Source organism: Dryobates pubescens, chromosome 1 (genome assembly GCF_014839835.1).
Source record: "Dryobates pubescens isolate bDryPub1 chromosome 1, bDryPub1.pri, whole genome shotgun sequence".
In the NCBI taxonomy this organism is placed as follows: Eukaryota; Metazoa; Chordata; class Aves; order Piciformes; family Picidae; genus Dryobates; species Dryobates pubescens.
In genome coordinates, this window is record NC_071612.1 from 48,162,757 (window position 1) to 48,179,141 (window position 16,385).

Consider the following 16,385-nt stretch of genomic DNA (forward strand, 5'->3'; position numbering starts at 1 on the left):
CTTAAAAAAAAAAAAAATTAAAAAAGAATTAATCACCACCACCTATCAGCTCATCAATCTGCTCAACAAGACAGGCAAAAGATTATCTCTGGAAAAAGATTCACCTCATCTGTTTCTCTGGATTCATTCATGCCCTCCAAATACCATCTGGTTTTGAGGGCAGGTCTGCCCACGTCGGCTCTTACTGGGCATTTGGATCTCCCAGCAAGTTTTCCCAAGCTGCCCAGTCTTTGTGTCTGCAGTTTCCAGGTGTGGATGTTTCAAGTTCCTCATCATACTTATGCCTTCTTTGGTAAGCCAAAGATGAATCATCCAAAGTAATTTTATGCACAGCTAGGTGCATTTCTTATAAAAGATTTTATCAGGTTCCCATGGCAGATCACTCAGGAAGTATTTTTGTTGGTGGTTTTGTGTAGGGTTTTGTTGGTTTGTTTTCTGTTTGATTGTTTGATTTTGTTGGTGTGTTCCAACCCTACCCCCCACCCCACCCTTTGTGTTTTCCCTCTACCAACACTGGTTAAAATTCACTGGTAGCATAGCTGAGTGTTTCTTACAAGCTGTTTTAAAAAACCCAACTCACCCCCCTTCACCATTTCCTACTATTAAGTCCCATGAGCCAAAACCTGCTGGATGCACAGCCACATGCAGGAAAGTATTGCGCATGGTTTCAGAGACACGAGAGCCTATGTAGTGTTAAGAAATGCAGAGCATTAATGTATTCTGGAACTCCATGAAGAAAGTAAGCAGCATTCATATGTCAGGATAGGACAGTGGGGATTTTTGTAATGAAAACTGTTTGTGTTTGCCTAAGCTCTTCCAAAGTATGGCATAGTTCACTATTAAAACATTGATCATTTACCTTTTTTGCTCTGTATCATTTTGGATTCCTGGCTTAGGAAAGGAAGCTAAAGCTAGATAAATGCTGGGTGTGCCTGAACTGTGTGCATTCAGATTCTAATAGCTTAATGACCACTTTCTGCTCTCTCATTTATCATTGTTATTATGTGTCTGTTAACAAGAAACTGCTTAACAGAATCTAGTGGTTTACTACCAGGTTTGTGAGAAGGAAAAGGCTGGGATAGAGAGGAATAATTTTAAGAAGAGGGGAATAAACAGAGGCTTTTAAATTTAATTCCTGGCTGTCATCATTGTGATTACAGTGGGTCTATTTGATGTCTCAGTTCAGAGTGTGAATAGTGCCACTCTGTGTCTGTCACAGTGATTAATATATTTTTTTGGGGTAATAAATCAGAAACACATACAGAGTCATGTACCAGATCTATAGATTACACAGTGCAAGAACAATTATGTGACATATAACCAGCTACATCAGTAATGATGTCCTCTGTTTGTATTGCTGGAAAAGCAGACTAGTGACGCATTAGGGATGACTGCTGAACCAGAATATTCAAGGCAACCGGATAGAAATGAGAGCCTTATGACACACACTGAATGTAATAATAGTTGCTTAACTTCTGTTCCCTACTTATTTTGGATTGTTCTTTTCATCACAGAAAACAATTTCTCTGCACATTCCACAAGGCATCAGAAACAGAGGGACAATAAAATCACAGCTAAGTGCAGCATTTTCACCATGTGATATTTCTGATCCATTCCTGGAACTGGTAAGAGAATGGGGTATATTCCACTGAGTCCCAAAAGTGGTTGTGCTCATATTACGTGCACAATGGTTATGAAAAACAGGTCTTAAAGCAAATCAACATATTCATATTAATTTTAGTAAGCTTTTGATGGGCCCTAAGATGAAGCCCGTGGCTTTGAGAAATTTGATATCTACATTTTTATTTCACTTTTAAACAATTCCAAGACTCTTAGCTTCCATTTGTTATGTTACAGAAACCTTTCTCTGAAGCATTTTCTCCTGTGATACAAGCTAGAAGCAGATTAATAGAGCACATTATCCAGTTTCTTCCTAAAAGAGGTTATTTCTTCAGCTTACCTTGTCTTGAACATACAACTCTGGGCTGTTTATGTTTGTGGAGCAGAGCAATCATCATTTATGTAACAGTTGCCACTAAAATAATATAAAATATCTCACTTTTGTGCTTATTCATTAAGTAGATCAGTATAAGCACATAATTGAAAAATGCAAGATCTAATAGGTAATTCTCTGACAGATGAGACAAGATACTTTACACCAACAGGCCTTACCTGACCAGACTGTTATGGTGTGGGTTTCAATTTGGATATTAGTTGCAGTAAGAGGAACCAAAGGCTTATCATTTAGGAGGCATTGCCAACACGTTCTTCTCTTTTGGAATGACCTGTAATTACAGTAATTTCAGGTTCTGGCAAGACCTTCATACCCTGACACTGAATGTAGCTCTGCTAATGAAAATCAATGTTCATGGAGTTACATAGAATTATGGACTTAGTAGTATTGAAGATTTATGTTTCATATACAAGTAGCTGTAACATTCAGCTCTTACATATTTCAGTGTGTAGTTGGCAACCATTCTTTCTGTTTTCAGAAACTAGGAAGGAGTTGGGTAGCAAAGATCCCACAATCTCTCTGCAGGAATGTCAAGTACAGATTTTGATTCAGCTGAGTCCTAGTGCGGTAACCACTGCAGAGCACTGTTTCTCTTTGGGTTTAAGGAATGTGTGTGAATTGTATGTTTTTCCTCCGTCAATGATAGTTACTGATCTTTCTCTGCACATCTGAAGCTGATGGACACAAAGGGGTGCAGGTTTGGACAATAAAGATCTGTACTGTTTCTGCATACAAAGGAAGCATGCGTAGGTTTCTGTGTTATTGCTATGTATTCATCTACAGTATTCCTCAGAAAAGACACAGTGTGACTCTTCAGTCTTTCTTAGATTTGGCATGCATGGTTTCACAAAACTGTGCCTAGGTGACAGACTGAGTGACAAGGTTTTAGCTTGCCTTCACAATATTACTGGACCCTGGAGATGATGGTGCTGCTGGAGCACCAGCTGCTGGAGCAGAATTATGTTGGTTGTGATTTTTTATTCTTTCTTCTCCTGTGAACCATAGACATGATACTTGTAAGGTGTGTATCTCTGAAGGAGAAGATAAATCCTGTGGCTGTCCTTTTTATTTCTTTGTTTGGAAGTAGAGGTGCTGTGTAGAGCTGTGGACTGTTTTGCTGATACATAGTCCAGTGCATAGTGCATACTCGGAAAGGTTCGTTAGAGCTGGAATAACCTTCTGAAGTTAGCTGCTGTGAATTTGAAGATCCTGTCCTATCTGCTGCTGCTCAGAAGTACTGAGTTGGCAGACTGGATGCACATTTTTGTAAGAGCAGTAACATTTGGCCTATCTTTGCAAATTATTTTGAGAAAATCCACACTTTAAACTCTAACCCTTGCTTCTTACTTTTACTTAGATCTTTGGTGCGTTTGGTCACTGTGGCTTAATTTCAGTGTCAGTTTTCATCAGGCTGGGGTGAAGTGTGATTGTTCTATACAGTCTATAATGAATCAAAGGAGCTGATGTGGTTACTTTTACCTACTATTTCACCCAATTTATGACTGAAAATTCACCAGTGAGACATCTAGAAAATCTTGTTCTCTGTTAAATAGTTCAACATATTCATTACTTGCCATCTCACATGGTCCTCACATATCAACTAGTCTGTTTTGAACATAACATTCATGCTGTAGATCAGAAAATCTATTTGACATGTGATACAGCAGTGCTCTGTTTCAGGAGGAGAGAATAGGCATTGAGAATGCCTTTTCATGTTCAGTGTTTGAGAAGGGAAGTAGCCACCATGTAAAGGTTTAATGGATTAACTATTTTTCTGTGAATTCAGTGAATGACTGTAGTGCTTCCAGACTGCTCTCTCAGCTTCCATCATGCATATTCATTGCTTTCTCCCTTTTTTTCATATGCTGAATTTTTATGCTAAACTCACCTGAAAATCTGGGGCTCAGACCAGTAAGGTGAGGTGGAAAGCAGAGGAGTCTTAGGAACTTTACTGGGACTCAGTTGTGTTTACCCTGTGACCCAGAGGATGACCTCTCAGTGTAAGGACAGCATAAAGTCTTAATTTCTGTTCCTGCTCCTTCATTGCAACACAAACTCATTCCTGGACGTTAACATTCTTTTCTTGCTCTGTTCCGTGCTGTGGCTAATAACTATTTATGGAACAAACCCAACTGACTGAATCTTCTGCTTGACCGCTGGTTGCCTTAAAATGGATGATGTATTAGCAAGCTGATGATACTGCTTTTGTGCTGGTAAATATAGCTAGCCATGAACTTTTATGGCTCGGTCAGGAACGGTTTAACAATTATTTTGGCAGATATCTGGATACCATTAAGAACTTACTTAACTCATTTTCCTGTTTTCAGACCATTTAGTTTTGAATCTCCCATGCGGCATTTTTTAATTTGCAGATACATAGAATAAGAGGAAAAATAGAATAATGAAACCAGAATACAAAAAAGGTATGAATTCCTGTTTATGTATTTTTATTATGGTAATGAAATGCTTCATAATGTACTCTTCAGCTGGTGAAATATATCTTGAGAAGGTAGAACTAGTGCATACTTTAGAAAAGTCCAATGACAATAAAAGGATACATGCTTTTATGACTAGGTAGCAAATTGGCAGTATATACCTGCATGCTAAGTGCAGCTAAAGTAATGTAACTCATGAGATAATATGGGATGACATATGAGAGTAAATAAAAAAGTGTTGGACAAATGAAGAAATGTTTTAAATCCAAGATATAGGTGTAGCTCAAAAAACATTACCGTTCTGACTGTACGGAAAGTGAGAGTTAAGGCTGCCTCTCTATACTTAATATGCCCTGGTGCCTTTCCAGTAAATATTTTATTATGTGAGCTCTTCCAGTGATTTTGGAACATGAGCAGCATTTTGGACCTCCATAGGGGTTTGACAGTGAATTTTTTTTCCTGTAGACTGTTGAGCAAAGACAAAAGTCTAGAGAACTGGGAGAGAGAAAATCTCCAATTTTGGGCTGTTACAGGCAAATAAACTTTCTGTGCTGCCTTCCCCCTCATATTAAGGAAAGACTAAAATGTTTTGTTTAAATATTTAGACAGTGGTTAGAATTAGGGCACAAGATCATCACTTTGTTTCCCCAGAGAATGCTTTTGTTGCAGAAAAAGTTGCTTCCACTTTTTCTTCACAGGCAGGCAAACCTGCAGTCAAAGTTCTGTTCTCTTGATGCAAATCAAAAGCTTTCCCCCAAAGCCGGTAAAATGGGAAGATTACTTCAGGTTATCTCCACTGTACACTGATGCCCCAGTGTTGACAAAGTGCTGTGAAAGATGTGCTTTCCTTCTCCTATGGGACAAAACTTCAAGAGCTGGCATAAAATAGTGGCTGGCTAGTGCTTTAGATGGTAATGGAATCAGAACCTGAGGATTTCAGTTTCAGCACTTACACACTCCTCCTTACTGCAGTATCTGAGCCTCTTGTACATCCCAATGAACTAATTTTATAGCTACCCATTTCACAAATAGGGATGTGAAAGCCAGAAAATGTGTTACAGAGCTGGAAGTTGATTCTTCTTTACACAAAAATCTCTATTTTTATAGCTACAGATGTTCTGCATATAGCCAAAAGGGTTGCTGCTTTATTCAGCATTTCCTTTAGGTCAGCATTTTGTCCTTGCATGTTTTGTGTCCAATTTTCCCAATGAATAAAAAAAATAATAATTCCAATTCCTTTAGCTGAATCAAGAGTAAATGTTATAAACCAGTGTCCCTGGCATCACTGGCTGTTCTGTGGAAAGTAGAGTCACTATCTCCTTAGTTCAGCCTGTTAGCTGTACTCTGAAGAACTTTTTGTTGTTGCTTTGTTTTCACTTTTCTTTTTCCCCTTAAGTTGAAACAAAATATCTTTATACTTACCACCAATAGCTCCCAAGACTTTGGGAAAATTATCAAGGTTATAAAACCTGCAGTGTGTGTGGTTTGCTGTTGCAGCTGCACTTTAAAGGAAAAGTAATGTACTCACTTGTCCTCCTTAGAAAAGCGTCTATAAATTAGCACTCTGAAAAGTTCCTGATGCCTAGCACAACTTTTATATGTTACAGGCAAAAGGTGGGTCTTTCATTTTTAACACTTCAATCAATTTAAACTGTATTGCCACGATCTGCAGGGTCTCTGCTGCAGACCTTTTCTTTAGAACATTTTCTGACCTCATCTCTTTCTTCCGAGTGGCTGAGAAATAGGGTGTCTTAGACTTGCAGACCCTGCAATGACTCAGTGCCTTTAAGAATGGCTGCCCATACAGCAAGGGTGAGCATGACCATGACTGGAGCTTTCCCCGCGAGCTGTGAGGCTGAAGACCATCTTTTGCCTTCAGCAGTAATGGGATCACCTCCTTCACAGTGCCTTGGGAGGTTCTTGCATTCACTATGAAAGCCTGCTAATATTTCTGTTTCCACCCACTCAGAGTGCTGGAATACTTGTTTATCCACCACACTTCAGCTCAGTAGGGTTAAGGGCAGGGTTAGTTACGGGCATACTTAAAAAATGCAGTGCATTGTGCCTCTTTGCAGTACTAAGAATGAAGAGAAACTTCAAACGAAGGAAAAGGGTTTGACTTAACTCTGTTACCAAGGCATTTTCCTTAAATTCTTGTTTTCCATAATGTCTGAGTCAAAATAACATTGACTCCATTAGATCTTCAAATTTCTTACTTTTTGTGTATCAACACTGGGACGAAGCAGTTACAGTCCTCAGAGATGCACAAGTGAGCTGAGTGAGGCAGAGATACAAGAGTTACTTTTGTTCTTCCGCGCCCTTTGTTAATCTGCATGTGCAAATTAAACTGAAATTAAACTCTTCATTTATCACCATGTTGTGGTGACAGCAGGCAGGATCAGAACACTTTACAAACGCGTAACACCACATTAACATCAGAAACAGATTCTTCCCCAGAGAGGAGAGAAGATTTTAAAGAATGCAGCAAGATACCACAGGGCTGTAATCCCTCTTGTTGCACAGAAAACAACTGATTGTTGTTGAAACGCTCAGAGGGGGAGGAGCATCCAATAATCTGCAGAACATGTGTAGGATACAGCTTTTCCACTGTCAAGGGTGGAGATGAGAAACTTGTAATAAGCAACATTAAAGGACAAAAAACCACAGCAACAACAAAACAAACAAACCAACCAAACCTAAATATAAAGGAAAATCCATGGCAAACAAACAAGCAAACAAAAAGATAAAAGAACTAAAAGGTCCTGTATGATAACTCAATCTGACTGCCCAGAGAAGTAAACTGCTCCAAGGAGAATCCCTCTGGATGCAGATAGTCACAGAATCATGGAGTCACAGAATCATGGAATCACAGAGTCACAGAATGTTAGTGGTTGGAAGGGACCTCCAGAGACCATTGAGTCCAACCCCCCTGCCAAAGCAGAATCACCTAGGGCAGGCCACAAAGGAATGCATCCAGGCAGGTTTTGAAAGTCTCCAGAGAAGGAGACTCCACAACCTCACTGGGCAGCCTGTTCCAGTGCTCTGTCACTGTCACCGTAAAGAAGCTTCTCCTCGTGTTGAGGTGGAACCTCCTGTGTTCTAGCTTGTGCCTATTGTTCCATGTCCTGTGACTGGACACCACCAAAAAGAGACTGGCACCTTCATCTTGACACCCACCCCTCAGATATTTGTAGAAGTTGATAAGATCCCCTCTCAGTTTTCTCAAGACTAAGGAGAGATGTTCAAGTCTCTGCTACAGAAGGCTGCAAACACTGCCCATGCCCCCCATGCTGTCTTTACTTGTCATTTTCTGGTTTTGCAGGAGACTGATCCGCCTCCCCTTCATTGGGTACTAGCATTTATCCCCGCATTGGTGAGATCCAGCTGTGCAGACAGCCTGTGGTCCTGATTTAGTAAAGCGCTTAAACACGTGCTTACGGGATTTGCTGAATTGGATGCTGCGCTTTTTGCTGACTGCCTTCACACGCCTCCTGGCTCCCTGGCTGTTTGGCTCTACAAGTGCTTTAGGATGCTCCCACTGTCAAAAGCTGGATCCCGCTCCTCTGGGTCATCAGAAATGAGGTAGGCACACTAGCATTGCCTCAGCAAGTAGGTCTCTTCTCTGTTACTTTCTGATGAGAGTTGAACTCTCTATCCCCATTCTCACACCAGCAGGTAGGAGCTGTGGCATATGGGGCTGCACCACATTGTCCTGTCTTGCTGACTGCCCCATAAGTTGTGGTCCCAAGCCCTGCCAATGTGTTGCCCAGTGCCACATACCTGCTGGTGGCACTGGTCTTCAGGAGGTGACCACCCATCCCGTCAGCTCCACTGCAGTGCTGTCACCCCCTGCCCAGAACAACCTCATGTTACAGACAGCACTCCACAGGGCTGTGCCTTCTTTTGGTGAAAGTGGCCAAAGGGATGAAAAAAGGCTTTCCCCTTAAGGTTATTGCATTTGAGTGGGTTGTCTTCCCATGAGAGGCAGGAATGAAATTTGCATTTGCAAATATGACATTTTTAAAGGTTACTGGCTTGATGAAGGCCTTAGACACCCCTTTTAAATTCCTAAATTCCCAGTCTTTGAGAACACGGAAGTGATTTAAGACCCTGTGTCTGAGAGCTTCGGCAGGAGCAAGTTCCAGAGCTCCTAAGTCACTTGTCTTTTAAATAAAGATTTACTCCTTCAGGATCTTTTCAACATGTTACCCTCACTTCTGTATTCAACCTCAGATGACAAAACCTTCCAAAATGTTTGGATTCCCACAGAGGCTGGGTAAGACTAGTTTATTTATTCAGTCCTGCTTTGCCTCATCGAAGAGACCCCAACTGAGAGAAGTCAGAGGGCCCCATTCGTTATGTTTTGCCCAGCCTGAGATCTGCTTCTGCCTGCAGTAGCGATGCTCTGCAAGGAAATGCAAACTTGCCAAGCCTTGCTTACCCCAACCCAGCATGTGATGCAGCATACTGATAGATGCATGGGTCCGACATGCTTTGAAGGCTAGTCAAGGGACACGTGTTGCCTCGCAGTCACATGCCCTCCCTGCATGGCACGTGATTTGTGTGCCAGATCAGTGCCCTAGCAGGCTCTGTTACCAAGACACGTACTGGGGTGCCAGTCCTTGGGCAACCCACCCTTCACACACCTACAGTGCATTGCTGCATGGGAGCAAGGCAAGACCAGAACCCAAGACCATACCAAAGCCTCTTCTGTACTGAGAAGCCAAGGTGGGGTTGTGTCATATACACAGGGGTCCATGAGTCAGTGGCTGGGCTGCTGGTTTATTGTACCACCACGTATCTGGGTGGAATCTCCAAGCTTGCCCTAGGAAAGCATGAATTCAGGTGGTTGGAGAAGCTGAGCCCGCAAGCTGACACTGTAACCCCCACCAATAAAAAAACCCCACCCAATAGCCTTTTAAAACTGGCATTTCAGACCCCAGTAAAGAAGCTGATAAGGAAATCTGAATTAGGTTTGTCACGGTGTGTATTTGATACCATGATAATGTCATGCCAGCACAATGAAAGTGCTGGCTGGAGCAAGGTATTGCGGGACTTGAAGTTCAGATTGTAGCACAAGAGGCTCTTGTTCCGCTTGCTGCATCTGGTGTCCGGGTTTGGGGCGCTGGGCTGTTCTGCTGGGCTGGCTTTGGGTTGGGGGGACCATTTTATTGATAGCTTCTGTTGCTGCTTCTGCTTTTGCTGTGCTTTTCTGTGAAATAGGCTAAGGTGAAGTTGTACGTTGTATTCTTTCCAGTAAACTCCTTATCTTAACCCAGGGCTTTTTGCATTACTTTCCCTCCCAATCTTTGTGTGAGGGGTTTGTTTCTGAGAACAGACTGTGGTAAACCAGTGCAGGAAAATTATTTTGTTTGGAGGTTTTCCAGTAGGACTGAGGAACTTTGCATGGGGCAGACTCGGGACTTTGGGTTCTCTGGTAAGATCCAGTCTCAGTTTTGAAATTTTGACCAAGTAGTGCGGGGGGGGGGCAAACATACAGGGTTAGGGGCTGCAGCTGGGTGCCATTTCCCTGCACAGTGCTGCTATTTGAGAGAAAGCTATGCCTGAAACTGCTCTGAAAAAGAACATTTCTACAAATTCACCTGCAAAAAGCAAACCCCTTCAAGGGCTTCCTTTGAGATATAAATATTTTTCCCTTAAGAGGCTTTGCAAGAGAGGACATTCTTAAAAGAAATCCTGGTGATCCAGCTGAGTGGAGTGCAAAGTACTCAGCAAAAACAAGAAAGAAAGGAATGAAAGTGTTAGCAGAGCCTTGATTATTGGTGACGGAGGGGCATTAGCCAAGTTATAATGGATTGTCAAACTAGGTTTGTGTTTGTATAACCTCCCAAGTTTCTTGCACTGAGTCAACATCTAGCCATCTGTGATGGGAGGGCAGGGAATAACTTTTTGTTAAAAAAAAAAAAAAAGAAGCAAAAATCAGTTAAATTTATGTTTCTATTCTAATGGAAGAAATGTTTAAAAGGAAAACATACCTTTCAGAGTGAAGCATTTGTTTTTGTTCTTTACAAGCACTTGTTTGAGTTCATGTTTGTTACATGGCTTGTAGTTATTAAATCACGGAGATTTCCCCAGCTAACATAAAAATAGGTGTGACTGGAATATGTGTAGCAGCAAAATAAAACTGCCTTCAGCCACTTGGACTTTGTTTGACTTGGTGAGATATTTGTAAACCCTGACTGACATAGAAGCACATTTCTTTAGGAAAGAAGTGCAGTTAAGACAGAAATTTGCCAGAAGACTCACAGTAGCTGTAGCAATAAAACCACGAATAGTATGTCACCCTAAGGACACAGGCATTCCCAGGTAGTGCTGTTATTGATTAGAGAAACACAAAATGGTTGAGGATGAAAGCAAGAACAGCTTAGAAAAATAAAGATTGATTTTTCTATAACAAATGTAATTTCATTTTCCAGCTTTCTCCTTGTGCATACAAATTCAGTCATTTCTTGTGTCTTTGGTAAGCACAGCATGTACATCTTTAAAATGATGGTGATCTTGTGTGTGAAAATAGTTGTGCTGTGGTTTATGCTGCACTGGGACCTGTGCTGGTCAAAATGAATGGGTAGACATCAGCTGGCTTGAGATGGCTTTGCATCAGGCCCTAATTATGCTAATGGAAAGAGGGGTGATACATCTGAGAGCAACTTCTGTGGCTTTGTCCTCCACAGCTCCACAAGGGAGTGTGAAGCAGCACAATTATTTTCACATGCAAGGACACAGACAAGACTACACAAGCAAGAGGAGAAGGCAGGCACAACCATCAGGATGGAGATTTGGCTTTAGCCCTGCCATCTTATTGAGGCTTAGTGAGTGCCAGGGCTCACTGTGGACAACTCTGTGGCTCAGCTGGCATAAACCTTCCATTAAAGATACATTTACTGGTCTCTATGGATAGTATCTTCTTGTGTCTGTTGATTTTATCCACTTAATCACAAGGAGATTTCCTTTGGAGGCATTATGCTACTGGATCCATATAATTTTGAACAGAAAATCCCATTGGTGATGGAACCCAAGTGTTTTGTTTTCCTGTTGTGTATGTGGGCTGATTTACTAACTTGCAAAATTCAGTATATCATAATCAGTTTCCGGGTGTTTTGTGTGTGTGTGTGTGTTTTTTCTCTTTCAAGTCAAACCAAAGCAAGAGCCTTGACTTTGAATGCTCTGATTTATTTCTTCTGGTTTTAGAACTTAGCTCTATTTTTGTTACACAGAGGAAAAAGAAGACCCTGATGGAACACTGCACTCATAAAACAACAACAACAAAGAGCAAAGTATCCTGGGCTGCATCAAGAGAAGTGTGGCCAGCAGGTTGAGGGATGTGATTCTCCCCCTCTACTCCACTCTGGTGAGAACCTACATGGAGTACTGCATCCAGTTCTGGAGCCCCTATTACAGGAAGGATCTGGATATGCTGGAGCATCTCCAGAGAAGGGCTGTGAGGATGATCAGAGGGCTGGAGCACCTCTCCTATGGAGACAGACTGACTTGGGCTGTTTAGGCTGGGGAAGAGAAGGCTCTGAGAAGACCTTATTGTGGCCTTCCTGTATCTGAAAGGGGCCTACAAGAAAGCTGGTGAGGGACATTTTAGGGTGTTGGGTAGTGATAGGACTAGGGGGAATGGAAAAAAATTAGAAATGGGTAGATTCAGATTGTGTGTTACGAAGAAGCTCTTCACCATGAGGGTGGTCAGACACTGGAACAGGTTGCCCAGGGAGGTGGTGGAAGCCTCATCCCTGGAGGTTTTTAAGACCAGGCTGGATGTGGCTCTGGGCAACCTGATGTAGTGTGAGGAGTCCCTGCCCATGGTAGGGGGGTTGGAACTGAATGATCCTAGAAGTCCTCTCCAACCCTGACAAGTCTATGATCTTGCAGACCTGACAACACTAATAAAATACTTGTGCAATTTAAACAAAGGTGGGCATCTTTGCATGCTTTAGCTGAGGTGTTCGGTGCATGCTTATTGCTTCTGGTAGCTGATGGGATGTAATGCTGTGAAATGTATAAGGGTGATATTTCTCAAGAACAAGCTTGCAGTTCTGATGTATGGATCATAGAGATTTGGGAGTAATACTGAGCCCAGGCCTGTTTTCTAACATGAAGCTGCTGTAATTGAAGATGCAAAGTTGGTGTTTGTGTGTGAGATGTTGAGTCCTACCCCTATATATAACCTAATACTAGAAAGGAATTATGTAAAAATGGGGATGCATGTGGGCTTCCTGCTATGAGACCCATCCCCAGAGAAAAGAAGGGACACATACTTTGTATACAAATGCTGGCCTCATTTTCATTTACCAGAGCTGCTTTGTACTCTTTTGGCAAAGTTAGGAAGGCTTTGTATGGGGTGAAATATAACTTGCACAACAGAAAAGGCTTTTTTTTTGTTTTTTAGAGTGACAAATTAACATAAGAGACTTGGTGTAGATGAGGGTCAAACTTACTGTTTGCCTTTCCTCAGCCTTTTCTCATCAATGCTAAATCAGCTTCTTCTGAAACTTTATCTGCATATGGACTGGAATTATAATTTGTTTTGGTCTATTCTTTTTGTGGTAGGATGTGTTAATGTTTCCCAAACAGAAAGATTTTCAGGGAATGGTGGAGCAACAGACTGATTGTCTTCTGTGGAGTTCTTTATAAATGTGTGAACAGATAAGTGGCTGCGCTTGTCAAGTGTTTACTGGTAGGGATTATTTTTCCCTACATGGTTGTCATGCAGGCATAGCAAGTCTTTAAAGGTGATGTTAAGGAAAAGTTATAACATGTCTTTTGGATTGTGAAATCAATGGAAATATTTCTTTTGGTCAAGTTTCCAGTTCCTAAAAGCACACTTACAGTGATTGATGGAAGTTAAGTAAGATTAAAACGATATATATTTTTTTTTTTCATGAGAGTTTTAGGGGGTTCCATGTTCTTTACATATCCAGTCTGATTATTCTATATGCTGAATGTAGCCTGCAAACCTATCCAGAAATGTATTGGGTAGTTAATTCTCAGTGGCAACACTACATGCAAGAAGATGAAGGAAAATGGAAGGGAGCAAAAATGGCATGTGTTTTTGGGCAGAGTGTTCTGTGCTTACATCTAAGCCACCATCATAACTGGTTGTTTTCCTGACATAGAATATTTTACTGTAGGACTCATGGACTACTTAACCTCAGCAGTATGCAAATCTTCTAATTGCCTTTAGGCTGTTTTATTGTGAAAGGTTGCAATATGACTGTGCCTCCTGCTTTGTGATTTCTCCATGGGGCAATCAAAAGTAGCTTTTCCAAACAGTACTTAAAAATGTAGAATACTCCCTTTCAATTATCACAGTACTTTGGAGTCACTAGTTGTCTATCTCCTTGGTAAATCTCTGTTCTTCCTCTGTTATTGATAATTCATCAGTGTTTCGTGTAGAACTAAACCTTAACTGTTACCTGGGCTTTAGACTTTAGAATTAGGCTATGGAAAATCAAAGGAGGATGCTTTGGAGAAGGAGCAAAAAGTAAGAAATAGGAAATGCTTTTGATTTTGACATTATCTGTGTTATGTGGCAATATTAACATATTTCAATGGTTTGCTGTGCAGTGAAAATTAAGTCTCTCTTAAGCGCACGAATGTTCTTGAGTTGTGAAGACTTTTAGAAGCAAAACTGGCAGCAAGCAGCCTGACAGTAAATCGTACTGATGATGATGATGTTGCATCTATTTTTCCTTCTCTGAAAGCTAGCCAATGCAAAGTGATAGGCTATTTTGACCACCAAAGGCTCATCTAATGACTGGTTTATCACAAAATTATCCCTGTTTTCAATTCAGGCTGTACCTTGTTCTGAAACAGATTTATGTGTAGATGAGTCTCATTGACTAAAGGCACTTATGTCCAGATCCGTTAGTTCTTCAGTGCTCAGCATCTTCCTCTATACCTGATTTGTAAGCTCCTAGTACTGGGAACACAAAGAAGAAATCTGTCTTGGAGACCTAAATTCCTTGTCAAAGGGATAAGCAAAAATCAGTGTGTAAGAATGAGTTAAACTATTGCAAAATCTTGTCCATAAATGCCAGTAATGAAAATTGCAAAGAACTGCAAAGAACTATAAATACAAAATCCATAGCAGATGGAAAACAGAGATACTTCTTAGACATGTCCAGAAAGTTTAGATTTTGGAACAGATTTTATTGGGAATTGGCCAAATTGCTGCCACTGAGGTCTTTCAGGAAGAGATTAAACAGAATCTCTAGGAAGGACAGTCTGGGCACATTGGACCTTGATTCAGAACAAGGCAGCATATGCATGGTGAAATGCAATAACAGAAAAGTTGTGCTGGAAAGGATTTCAGAAGGTTAACTTCTTTGGTCCTGCATTGACAACATGGTTACAATAAGGATAGATCTAGCCATTTTCTAAACATGCTAATATTAGGAGAGCATGATTAATTCAAAATAATTGTGATCTATAGTAAACCAGACTGTGGTATTTGGATTTCTTCTGAGCTGAAAGGCTAATATATATCATTTATGCATCATCAAGGGCAAGCAGACACTTTGCTGTACTTAGCAGTGCGACTTTTGGTGCCTCTAAACTGAGGAGAATGCTGTCTTGCTGAACTATTGTGTAAACAAAAATATTAAGATGCAGTAAAAAAACCTACCAGACTTATGTCTACAAAAATATAATTGCAGGCTAGACTGTCCTCAGCTAGTTGCATACGAACAAAATGTCATGTTGCATCACTTTTCAAATCAGTATATTTATTTTCTGGCTATAGGCTTCAGATGAATGACACGTGCACTCCAGATTTAACATATTCATCACTGGTGTCTTCTTATCACTTGAAATTAATTCACAGTTAGGTCAGATCCAGGGTTCTAGCTATTAACTCTGTGTAACTAGCCAGTTTCCCACTGTGGGTCATGCTTGAGAACATCTGACAATATTGTTTTATAGTATTTAATTTCTAAGTTCTGTGTTTGTGTCCATCATTTGTTATTTCTATGAATCCTGCCTTCTTTGAGTACTATCTCACTTTCTGTCTCTCTTTGCCAGGCAAGTGGTTGAATCATCATACCTGAAGGTATTTAAATGACATGTAGACATGGTGCTTAGGGACACGGTTTAGCAGCAGGCTTGGTAGTGTTAAGTTAATGGATGGACTTGATGATCTTAAAGGTCTTTTCCAGCACAAATGATTTACAACAAGCCATTCTCACAGATAGATTATGGGACTAGGTGGATGGTTCATCTGGTCTCAGAGGGCATTTCTTATGTCCACATGTTTTTAAAGGCCCCAGAAGCCCAGGAGCATTCCTGTATGCCTTGTACCAAGGATATCCCAATGCAAAGGTTTGCTGCCAGCTCTGCTTAAACATGTATCTCCTTTGAACACCATCATGGCAGTGCCAGGTTAGGTAGCTTTCATGGGAATATAGTTCACAGACATCTTTTAGTTTAACTATAAAATATTATGGACACTGTCTAAAAATACACCATTTTGGTCAATGTGTTACCAGACGTTGTCATGGAGAAGCTCTGTTCTCTCAGTCTTTCATAAAATTCTTATTGAAGCTAAAAGCAAAGTTTTCCTCAGAGGGGTGAAAAACAAGAGGGAAAAAGCATCCTGCATTTCAGCTGTTCTTTAATGCAATTTGATATGTGGAAATTAGGAGAGGAGATAGCATCATGGGGCACATGGTTCTTAGAAGGCCAAACCCACTGTGAAAATCTCTTTCAGTCCTAACATGGAGCCATGTATCTCATTGCTCCATGGTTACTCACCAGTTCTGAAAAAACCCATAGAAATTGTTTCCAGGTTCAAATTAGACAAAACAATGTGCACTTTGTGACACACTGGACCTCAGTTTTATGGCAAAACCCTCCAGTTTCTTTGGCAGTGCAAAGCAGAGCTCTGCAGTGCACTGAAAGCTTTGTGGCAGCTT